At 42.6% G+C, this 11,838-nt stretch overlaps 1 protein-coding gene across 3 annotated transcripts in view; it reads left to right on the top strand.

Moving 5' to 3' along the window:
* LOC106566658 (coiled-coil domain-containing protein 71) overlaps positions 1 to 8,739 on the top strand; it is a 51,531-nt gene extending 42,792 nt beyond the window's left edge. For 2 of the 3 annotated variants that reach the window (XR_001319918.3, XR_001319917.3), the window contains 2 exons: positions 6,913 to 7,279; positions 7,404 to 8,739. The gene's annotated coding sequence lies outside the window, so the exon portion shown is untranslated. The remainder of the gene's footprint in view (positions 1 to 6,912; positions 7,280 to 7,403) is intronic. The other variant, XR_006758508.2, reaches the window with a different exon arrangement.
* The last annotated feature ends 3,099 nt before the right edge of the window (positions 8,740 to 11,838 follow it).

The following is an 11,838-nucleotide window of genomic DNA, read 5'->3' on the forward strand; positions in this document are numbered from 1 at the left end:
AGACTATGTAGACTTGGGAGATTTGGGTGATTTGCAAGACTGGCGCCATTTGGGAGGCTTTTAACAGAGATTTGGGAGACTGGGGAGATTTGGGAGAATTGCGAGACTGGAGATATTTGGGACTGTAACTGGGAGATTTGGGAGACTGGGGAACAACGACTGGAGACTGTTAGATTTGGGAGACTGTTAGATTTGGGAGACTGTTAGATTTGGGAGACTGTTAGATTTGGGAGGACTGGGAGATTTGGGAAGATTGGGGAGATTTTGGAGGACTGGGGTGATTTGGGAGACTGGGAGATTTGTAAAACGGGACATTTGTAATACTGGGGAGATTTGGATGACTGGGGAGATTTGGGAAACTGTAACTGGGATATTTGGGAAGACTGGAGAGATTTGGGGAAATTTGGAATATGCGTCAATTGGGGAGATTTTGGAACACGGGAGATTTAGGAGACTGGGGAGATTTGGGGAGACAGAAGAATGGGAGGTTTGGGATACAGAGGAGGTTTGGGTTGAATGGGGAGGTTTGGGTTGAATGGGGAGGTTTGGGTTGAATGGGGAGGTTTGGGTTGAATGGGGAGGTTTGGGTTGAATGGGGAGGTTTGGGTTGACTGGTGAGATTTGGAGATACTGAGGTGATATGTGAAGATTGGTAGATGGGGTGAGCTGGAAGACTGACAGACTGGGTGACTGGGAGATTTGGAAGACGGGAGATTTCGGAAGGTGGGAGAATTGGGAGATGGGGAAGATGGGAGATTTTGGAAGTCTGGGGATTATGGGAGATTTGGGAAGACTGGGGAGATTTGGGAAGACTGGAGAGATTTGGGAAGACTGGAGAGATTTGGGAATCTAACTGGGATATTTGGGGAAACTGGGTAGATTGGAGAGATTTTGGGAAATTTGGAATATGGGAGAATTGGGGAGATTATTTAACACTGGGGAGATTTAGGAGACTGGGGAGATTTGGGGAGACTAAGAATGGGAGTTTTGGGTAGACTGGGGAGTTTTGGGTAGACTGGGGAGTTTTGGGTAGACAGAAGAATGGGAGATTTGGGAAGACAGAAGAATGGGAGATTTGGGGAGACTAAGGAGACTAAAGATGTTACTTTCCCCAGTTTCTGTGTTCTGGGTTTGTATGTGTGTGTATTTCAGGAAATGGCTTCCTGGATTCTAAGCAGCTGATTGGAGCTCTGACCCCTCCCTCTCGTCAGGGGATACACCTGTCTCTGCAATCTACGATCACATACTGTTTCACTCCACGGGGAGTTGAGATGTAGCAGGGTGTTTTGTTCCCTCTTCCAAGAGACGTATGTAACATAATGGAGGCTCATCCAGGATTATTAAATCCACAGGACCCCGCTGCTCTGAGCTCTCTGTGATTGGTGATTGAGGCGTGGGGGTAAGGTTGTGAGTTTGGGTGACTTGTTTAATTTACGTGTGTTCAGGAGGCTGCTGTGTACAAAATGGCTGCTTCAGCCGTCTCCAATTTTATTGAAGCGCCATCGGTTAGTGAGGTTGCGTGAAGTAGACCTTTGCGCCATACCTGACCATTATGGCCTCTTCGTCCCTGAGAAAGCCCTAAAGGCTGAGCTTTCTGTGCTAGTCAGGGAGGGTTTAGTGGGAAATCAAACTTTCTCGTTGAAAGATGAGGAGACGGTTAGACTTTCCGATGCCAAGTCGGAGGATGACACGGAGGAAGGGGTTGCTCGTACCCCCTTTACATTTCCCCGATTCGACCCTTTATCTTCTGCTTCGGGTCATTCAGACGGGACCGCTAGGCTAAAAGTGAGGCTGGCCCATTTGGAAATTGAGCTAAAAAATAAAGAGCACGTTAGACAGCTGGAGTTTGATTTAGAAAATGGAAGCAGAAGCCGACAAGGAGGTGAGGATCCAACAACTGGAGATAGACGCTGGCTCCAGTGCAACTCCACAGCCTGCCCGTCATCAAGCCCACTTCGAACTGAGTAAAAATATTGCTTTAGTCCCTCCATTTTGGGAGTTGGAAGATGATTCCTATTTCTTTGCATTTGAGTGTGTGTCCCTACACTGCACTGGCCACTCAAGGTTTGGTCGCTCCTGTTGCAATGTAAATTGTCTGGGAAAGCCCAGGAAGTAGTAGACGCTCTCTCCATGGAAGACAGTTTACAGTACGATATAAGTTAAAACAACCGTGTTGCAGGTTTATGAGTTGGTGCCTGAAGCCTATAGATAGCGCTTCAGGAACCACAAAAAAACCTCTCACTGTACTTTTGTTGAGTTTGCTAGGGACTAAGAGTCTCTGTTTAATCACTGGTGTTCAGCCACCAAAGCTAACATCTTTGCTTATATTTGGGAGTTGATGCTGTTGGAGGATTTTAAAAGCAACCTGCCTGATAGATTTGTAGTTCATTTAAATTAACAGAAAGTGGCAACATTGGCCCAAGCAGCAGTGTTGGCAGGTGAGTATGCTCTGACACACAAGACTGTGTTTGGTGGGCCTCATTTTGAAGGCCGAACAATTACGTCATCTGTGCCTCATTCAGGTCGTTTTCCTCTGCCGATCCTAAGTCTTGGCACAAAATCTGTGAACGTTTTTACTGTCACCAAAAGGGTCACGTGATTGTGGACTGCCCGGTTTTGAAAAATAAACCTAAACAGTTCCTATCACCATCCCCTAAATTAAAAGGCTGGGTTTAGTCCAGTTTGTGGCTCATCTGCTGGACCCACTTATTGATTCAGCATTTGGGAAACTGGATCCTATCCATGCTCCGTTTATCTATGCCGGTTGTGTTTCCTTAACTGGAGAACAAGCTAATCCAAAGCCCATACAAATCTTACGAGACACCGGGGCAGCGCAGTCAGTAATAGTCACTGATGCTTTACCCTGGTCCCCTGAAACGTATTGTGGCTCGCATGTCATATTACAGGGTATAGAGACAGAAACCGTACCTGTACTATTACACTGGGTCCACTTGGTGTCAAGACTTGGTATCAGGACGTTTCCGTGTTGGGGTAGTGTCTACACTGCCAGTAAAAGGAGCCACATTGTTACTTGGGAATGATATCGCTGGTGGTAACATGACTTCTGTGTGAGAAGTAGTAGACAACCCAGAAATCAAAACTGCAGATGATAAATTGGGTCAAGCATTTCCCCATGTTTTTCTGCTTGTGTGTTAACGAGGGCACAATCTCGCAAGCTGGGAGATGTGGTGGATTTGTCTGGTTCCATTTTTGAGAATGTTGAGGTTGAAGACAATGCACAGAGTACTCATTCTGCAAGGCCGACGGTTTTTACCCCCGTAAAAACTAATGCAGGGGAAAATGAAATCGCAGCCCAATTACATAATATTATTTTGTCTGTCACCCCCGAGATGGTGATTGAATGTCAAAAGGGAGACACCAGTCTTCGCAAGTGTTTTGCTTCGGTAATTTCCATTTGAGGAAGCTAAAACTAGGGAGACCGCCTACTTTATGGAAGCAGGAGTTTTGATGCATAAATGGGCAGCTCATAACAGTTAGTGACTAGAGTGAAGTGTTTCAAGTGGTTGTTCCTACACTGTACAGTAGGTGCTGTCACTCACCCATGACAAGGCGTGGTCTGGACATTTAGGGATCACCAAGACTTATAACCGAGTCCTTCAACATTTTTTCTGGCCCGGTTTGAAGTCTGATGTTGTCCAATTTTGTAAACATGTCATGTTTGTCAACTCACTGGGAAGCAAATCAAACAGTTCCTTGTACGCCGCTCTGACTGATTCCTGTGGTGGGGGAACCATTTGAACAAGTGATAATCGATTGTGTAGGTCCGTTGCCAAAAACTAGGTCAGGTAACCAGTTCTTACTAACAATAATGTGCAGTGCTACTCGATACCCAGAGGCTATCCCTCTCTGTACTATAATGATTAAGACTGTGGTGAAGGCACTAGTTAGGTTCTTCTCTACGTTTGGACTCTAAAGTAATCCAATCTTTACAAGGAACTAACTTTATGCCAAAACTGTTCTCAAATGTGTTAAAGACGCTGTGTATTTCCTATCAGGTCTCCAGTCCGTATCATCCGGAGAGTCAAGGGGACCTCAAACGCTGGCATCAGACACTTAAGGCGATGCTACGCAAGTATTGCATGGATGCCAGTACCGATTGGGATGAGGCAGTGCCATTTGTCTTATTTGCTATCAGGGAAACAGTACAAGAGTCCTGAGGGTTCAGCCCTGCTGACCTTGTGTTTGGACACACCCCACGGGGTCCGCTAAAGGTTTTGAAGGAGCATATCCTGTCTCCTACACCTGGTAGCGCCCCTAAAAATGTGTTGGATTATGTCAGTAAGATGCGGGAGAGACTGCACACCACATGCGTGTTTGCCCAAAAGTCTCTCTCCTAGTCTCAAAAACGCATGAAATTACATTATGACAAAGAGGCTGCTGGCCGTTCTTTTGCACCAGGGGATCAAGTTTTAGTTTTTTTGCCAATCCCTGGCTTATCTCTGTCGGCACGTTTTTCTGGGCCATATCTTGTGGAAAAGAAACTCAGTGACACCAATTATGTGATAAAGTTCCCAGATAGTAGGCGTTCTTCCCGTGTGTGTTATGTTAACATGCTGAACGCGTATTATATGTGTGACTCTCCAGACAGCTCCTCAGGTAAGCCGGTCCAGCCCGCCATCTCCAGTGTGGCTGTGGTGGTGCTGAAGCCTGGCTGGGACCTAGATGAGGATAAGGAGGACGGGTTGGAGTTATGCCATACGTTACAGCAGTGTGAACGCTTATGTAATTCGGAGATGCTGAAAAAGTTACCCCCTCAAATGGAACATTTGGATAACGATCAAACGAATGTTCTTATCCTATTGATAAATAGTTTTCTCAATGTGTTTCAGGACGTTCCAAGTCGCACGTCCATCTTGGAACATGATGTGGATGTGGGGAACGCTGCTCGTATTTGTCAGCATTCGTATCGGGTTAACACTAAGAAAAGAGAAGTAATAAAGAGTGAGGTAGCTTATTTATAACAGAATGACATGGCAAAACCCAGTAACAGCTCCTGGAGTTCCCCGTGTATTCTCGTTCCTAAGCCTGACGGTACGTCCCGCTTATGTACGGACTATCGTCACGTAAATTCTGTTACAAAATCTGATTATAGTTTGGGTAACACCAGTGCTTTAAGTAAGAAGTTAACTTCTTTAGGATAGGGGGCAGTATTTTCACGGCCGGATAAAAAATTACCCGATTTAATCTGGTTACTACTCCTGCCCAGAAACTAGAATATGCATATAAGTAGTAGATTTGGATAGAAAACACCCTAAAGTTTCTAAAAGGGAGCTCAAATTAGCCATTTTCAAAGCAAGCATATATGTCACAAAAAACAAAACCACAGCTAAATGCAGCACTAACCTTTGATCTTCATCAGATGACACTCCTAGGACATTGTTATACAATACATGCATGTTTTGTTCAATCAAGTTCATATTTATATCAAAAACCAGCTTTTTACATTAGCATGTGATGTTCAGAACTAGCATACCCACCGCAAACTTCCGGTGAATTTACTAAATTACTCATGATAAACGTTCACAAAAAACATAATTATTTTAAGAATTATAGATACAGAACTCCTTTATGCAATCGCGGTATCAGATTTTAAAATAGCTTTTCGGCGAAAGCACATTTTGCAATATTCTGAGTACATAGCCCGGCCATCACAGGCTAGCTAATTTGACACCCACCAAGTTTGGGGCTCACCAAACTCAGAATTACTATTAGAAAAATTGGATTACCTTTGCTGTTCTTCGTCAGAATGCACTCCCAGGACTTCTACTTCAACAACAAATGTTGTTTTGGTTCCAAATAATCCATAGTTATATCCAAATACCTCCGTTTTGTTCGTGCGTTCAGGTCACTATCCGAAGGGTGATGTGCCGGCGCATTTCGTGACAAGAAATTTCAAAATATTCCATTACCTTAGTTTGAAGCATGTCAAACGCTGTTTAAAATACATTTTTATGCTATTTTTCTCGTAAAATAGCGATAATATTCCAACCGGGTGACGTTATATTCATTCAAAGGCTGAAAGAAAAAAATGGAGAATTCTCGTGAATGCGCCTCTCAGTCTCACTGTTCCCAGGCTGACCACTAACAAATTCTCCTGCTGTTCTTCGCCCAGAGACAGCAGACACCCCATTACACTTTCTGGCGCCTTCTGAGAGCCAATGGAAGCCTTAGAAAGTGTCACGTTACAGCACAGATGCTGTATTTTCAATAAAGATGCTACAGAAGGACAACAAATTGTCAGACAGGGCACTTCCTGCATGGAATCTTCTCAGGTTTTGGCCTGCCATATGAATTCTGTTATACTCAGACACCATTCAAACAGTTTTAGAAACTTTTGTGTTTTCTATCCAAATCTACTAATTATATGCATATTCTAGTTTCTGGGCAGGAATAGTAACCAGATTAAATTGGGTACGTTTTTTTATCCGGCCGTGAAAATACTGCCCCCTATCCCAAACAGGTTAAAGGGTACAGACATTATATTTTCTGAAGTATTTATTGTCAGTGTTTTGGTTACACACGTAAATTCCCTTGATAAGAAATGTACTGAAAAACCAAATGTAAACCTGATACACAAAATGTTTGAATTGTCACTGATTCTGAGATACAGGGAAAGAAAAGGCAAAGAAACACTAACTTAATGGGGTTGAATGACCTCTGACATTGGTTTTGACTTTCTGGTGAGGCCTGATCACCCTCACTAGAAAGTCAAGAGACATTGGGTGAGATTTAAATGTAGTATGTAAACACTGATAATTAGGAAGACGTTTATATTTTCTCAATAGTCTTGTGTGATTTGTACCATGAGTAGTGTTTTTGTTGTTGGTTATTTGGGACACATGAATCACAATATATGTTGTTTTTGTCTTGTTTCAATACAAATCTAACCAGATTGGGTCTGCTGGATGGTCGTGATTTCTGCCTAAGGATTAGCCCTCTAACTCCCTGACCGTGTAACTCTGCAGTGAGATCGCCAAGATGATAGGGGAGTATAAGCCAATTTGCAAAAATGGTTTCAACTGTGTGTTGTCTAAGACAAATGTTAAAGAGAACATTTGTATTAAGAATATTGCTAGTGGGTAATAATTTGTCAGACAATAAATAGTTGGTTTGGATTTCCTGATTCAGAAATGTCCTAAACTGTTCTGGTCTGTACTCTCTCAAGGTTATGGCGAAGGTGACCACATATGGTATCTCGATGCACGGAAGAGAGAATTCAACCAAGAACAGTGAGCCTCACCACCTCTAACCATCTGAAGTAATAGCAACAATGGCGTTCATTGTGGTCCTTCACCTCTTCTTCCTGAGTCCAAGCCAGCAACCTGTACACAGCATCCAGTTGAAGTTATCAACTGACTTTTCTCTCATGCCTTTTCTCTTAGGAGTGCGACATGAGTCCATGTGGAGTGAGCATGGAGAGAGAACCTGTCCAAACTTCTCTCATGCTGCTGGTGTACTTGGTAGGAAAATGGACAAGACATAATGGACCGCAAAGGACAGTGGTGGCTCAAGTGGGTGATTTGTCTGCTTGGGAAACTCTGATTATTCCCCACATATTGAAATTGGGACATTATTAAGGGCCATCCACTTTGAACATGTGCCATTGGGAGGTGTCATGACGTTGGCCTGTGGGTAAGGTTTATGACCCCCCCCCCCATAAATACCTTTCTCCCTTCCCCTCTCTTTCTGACCCTACTGAAGGACTGTTGAATAGCCTTTGTTAAATATAGAGTCTGGGAACATCAAACAAATGGGGAAAAGGAACCATATTTTGGTAATAAAACCAGTTGGAAATATGCTTTGGAACTTAATGAGTATGGATATCAGTTCAGTTGTCATCTGAGACATTATGACTGATGACAGGATGACATAAACTGTACCTGGGGAAAGTATACACCCTCTAGTTATGAGTCACATGGAATTGTTAAGCAATTGAAATGTTTGATATTGAAATTGTTTGTTAAGAGATTAAATGTAATTTTAGCTTCCAATTGAGAGAATTGGGTTTTCATAAGGAAAGTGCCCTGCTTGATCAGTGGCCCACCCCTGTGAAGAGACAGGGGTTATAAACGATGAGAAACACCCTCCTTCCCTCGCCACTATATAAGACAATGACACAATGTAACCGAGTTCCACTACGTGAGGTCTGCAGCCTCTGCGTTACAAGGACACACATGTCAAGTACAGAACTAAGCCAACCTCGACGTGAGCTTTGGTTGTGAATGGTATGAACTTTGAACTTATTCGCTACAGAAGTGATACTTCCTAGCCGTTGAGTTAGCAGCGGCCGCTGTAGACGTGGGCTAGGAAAGGACGGACGACGGATCCAGTCTACCACAGACGAAGATACTACAACGTATCTACTTCACCACCATTGACATTCTTCCGAGGACAGGAAGATCTGTTGGCCAACCCGGCCAGCATCTACGACCAATCTACTGAAGCGCAGCTCAGAGTAAATATTTATTGTATTTTCCTTTTCCAAATGGGCGGTAATTTAGAATGCATAAGATTCTGTATTTACGAAAGCATAGCTGTTTCTGTGTTCCTCAGTCTTCCCGCTCTTTCATTCAAGCCCAACCACCTTTCTTTGTGTAACAAGCCGCCATGTCGGCTCCGTCCACCAGGGACGTTTTCTGTATGATATCATTTGTATTCTGTGTATATGTAATTCTGTGTGATTAGTTAGGTATTTAGTAAATAAATAATTAAACCCAATTTTGTATTGCTGTTTCAACTTGTTAGCCAGGGTTCGTGAAGATAACCAAGAATTTACAACTTTCATTATGAGACTGAAATAAGGTGAGGATTGAGATGACGGCTATCGATGTAAAATATTACTAAGTCTTTTAAGAGTTTATTCGGAAGATAAAGGCTCTATATACGTTCTTCCGTGGTGCCCTGACTTTCTAGTTAACCTCTCTAGGGTATGTGGGATGAAATCGTCCCACCTACTCAACATCCAGTGGAATCGAGTGGCGCGATATTCAAATACCTTCAAAATGCTATCACTTCAATTTCTCAAAGATATGACTATTTTACACCATTTTAAAGACAAGACGCTCCTTTATCTAACCACATTGTCCGATTTCAAGAAGGCTTTACAACGAAAGCAAAACATTAGATTATGTCAGGAGAGTACCCAGCCAGAAATAATCACACACCCATTTTTCAAGCTAGCATATAATGTCACAAAAACAAAAACCACAGCTAAATGCAGCACTAACCTTTGATCTTCATCAGATGACACTCCTAGGACATTGTTATACAATACATGCATGTTTTGTTCAATCAAGTTCATATTTATATCAAAAACCAGCTTTTTACATTAGCATGTGACGTTCAGAACTAGCAAACATACCGAAAACTTCCGGTGAATTTACTAAATTACTCACGATAAACATTCACAAAAAACATAACAATTATTTTAAGAATTATAGATACAGAACTCCTTTATGCAATCGCGGTGTCAGATTTTAAAATAGCTTTTCGGCAAAAGCACATTTTGCAATATTCTGAGAAGATAGCTCGCCATCACGGGCTAGCTAATTTGACACCCACCAAGTTTGGCACTCACCAAACTCAGATTTACTAGAAGAAAAATTGGATTACCTTTGCTGTTCTTTGTCAGAATGCACTCCCAGGACTTCTACTTCATCCACAAATGTTGTTTTGGTTCAAAATAATCCATAGTTATGTTCAAATATCCTCTGTTTTGTTCGTGCGTTCAAGACACTATCCAAATGGTGACGCGCGGACGCATGTCGTGACAAAATGTCAAAATATTCCATTACCGTACTTCGAAGCATGTCAAACGCTGTTTAAAATCAATTTTTATGCGATTTTTTTTTTTTCTCGTAAAATAGCGATAATATTCTGACCGGGAGACGTCTTTTTCGTTCAAAGACTGAAAATGTAAAATGGCCTCTTCAGATCAACCACTATCCAAATGCGCTACTGTTTTTCAGCCTGTGACTGCAAAGTCATCATTCAACGTTCTGGCGCCTTCTGAGAGCCTATGGGAGCCTTAGAAAGTGTCACGTTACAGCAGAGATCCTCTGTTTTCAATAAAGAGAGTATAGAAGGCCAAGAAATGGTCAGAGAGGGCACTTCCTGTACAGAATCTTCTCAGGTTTTGACCTGCCATATGAGTTCTGTTATACTCACAGACACCATTCAAACAGTTTTAGAAACTTTAGGGTGTTTTCTAATTATATGCATATTCTAGTTTCTGGGCAGTAGTAATAACCAGATTAAATCGGGTACGTTTTTCATCCGGATGTGAAAATACTGCCCCCTACCCTAGAGGTTAATTACATTTACATGATTAGCTTAATCAGGTAATATTAATTACAGAGAGAGGATTTTATAGAATAGCATGTCATATCACTTAATCCGGCATAGCCAAAGACACGACAGAGGACAAACTGAAACACTAAAGAAGAAAATGAAGAAACGGCAGAAGAATGAGTGCCGGGGGAGGGGTCAACCATGCTCGTGATTTGATTTAGGCTTATCCGAAAATGTTCATTTGAAATATAAGGTTAATTGTGGAGGTCTGCAAACTGCGAAAAATATATAGTAATTTGAACCAAAAATGCATTGAGATACCGATCTGTCATTAACATACGACTCGCGTCAAAAGCTCCAGCTGAAATGTCATTGCCAAAATCCATAAATGAAATTGTGTAATGAAGCATACAGTGCCTTCGGAAAGTAATCAGACATCTTAACTTTTCCGCATTTTGTTACGTTACAGCCTTATTAAAAAAAAAAAAAAAAATAGTTTTTTAAATCCTCATCAATCTACACACAATACCACATAATAACAAAGCAAAAACAGGTTTATAGACCTTTTTGCAAATGTATATAAAAAAAGATGCCTTATTTAAATAACTTTTCAGACCCTCTACTATGAGACTCAAAATATTGCTCAGGTCCATTGTTTCCATTGATCATCCTTGAGATGTTTAACACCTGTGGTAAATTCAATTGATTGGACATGATTTGGAAAGGCACGCACCTGTCTATATAAGGTCCCACAGTTGACAATGCATGTCAGAGCAAAAACCAAGCCATGAGGTCGAAGGAATTGTCCGATGAGCTCCAAGACAGGATTGTGTCGAGGTACAGATCTGGAGAAGGGTACCAAAACAATTCTGCAGCATTGAAGGTCCCCAAGAACACAGTGGCCTCCATCATTCTTAAATGGAAGAAGTTTTGAACCCACAAGACTCTTCCTAGAGCTGGCCTCTCGGCCAAACTGAGCAATCGGGGGAGAAGGGCCTTGGTCAGGCAGGTGACCAAGAACCTGATGGTCACTCTGACGGAGCTCCAAAGGTCCTCTGTGGAGATGGGAGAACCATCCAGAGTGATAATCATCTCTGCAGCACTCCACCAATCAGGCCTTTGGTAGAGTGGCCAGACAGAAGACCACTCCTCAGTAAAAGGCACATGACAGCCCGCTTGGAGTTTGCCAAAAGGCACCTCAAGACTCAGACAATGAGAAAAAAGATTCTCTGGCCTGATGAAACCAAGATTGAACTCTCTGGCTTAAATGCAAAGCGTCACGTCTGGAGGAAACCTGGCACCATCCCTACGGTGAAGCATGGTGGTGGCAGCATCATGCTGTGGGTTGTTTGTCAGCGGCAGGGACTGGGAGACTAGTCAGGATCGAAGGAAAGATGAAGGGAGTTAAGTACAGAGAAATCCTTGAAAACCTGCTCCAGAGCGCTCAGGACCTCAGACTGGGATGAAGGTTCATCTTCCAACAGGACAATGACCCTAAGCACACAGCCAAGACGAAGCAGGAGAGGT

This window comes from Salmo salar, chromosome 13, assembly GCF_965601325.2.
Source record: "Salmo salar chromosome 13, fSalSal1, whole genome shotgun sequence".
Lineage (NCBI taxonomy): Eukaryota > Metazoa > Chordata > Actinopteri > Salmoniformes > Salmonidae > Salmo > Salmo salar.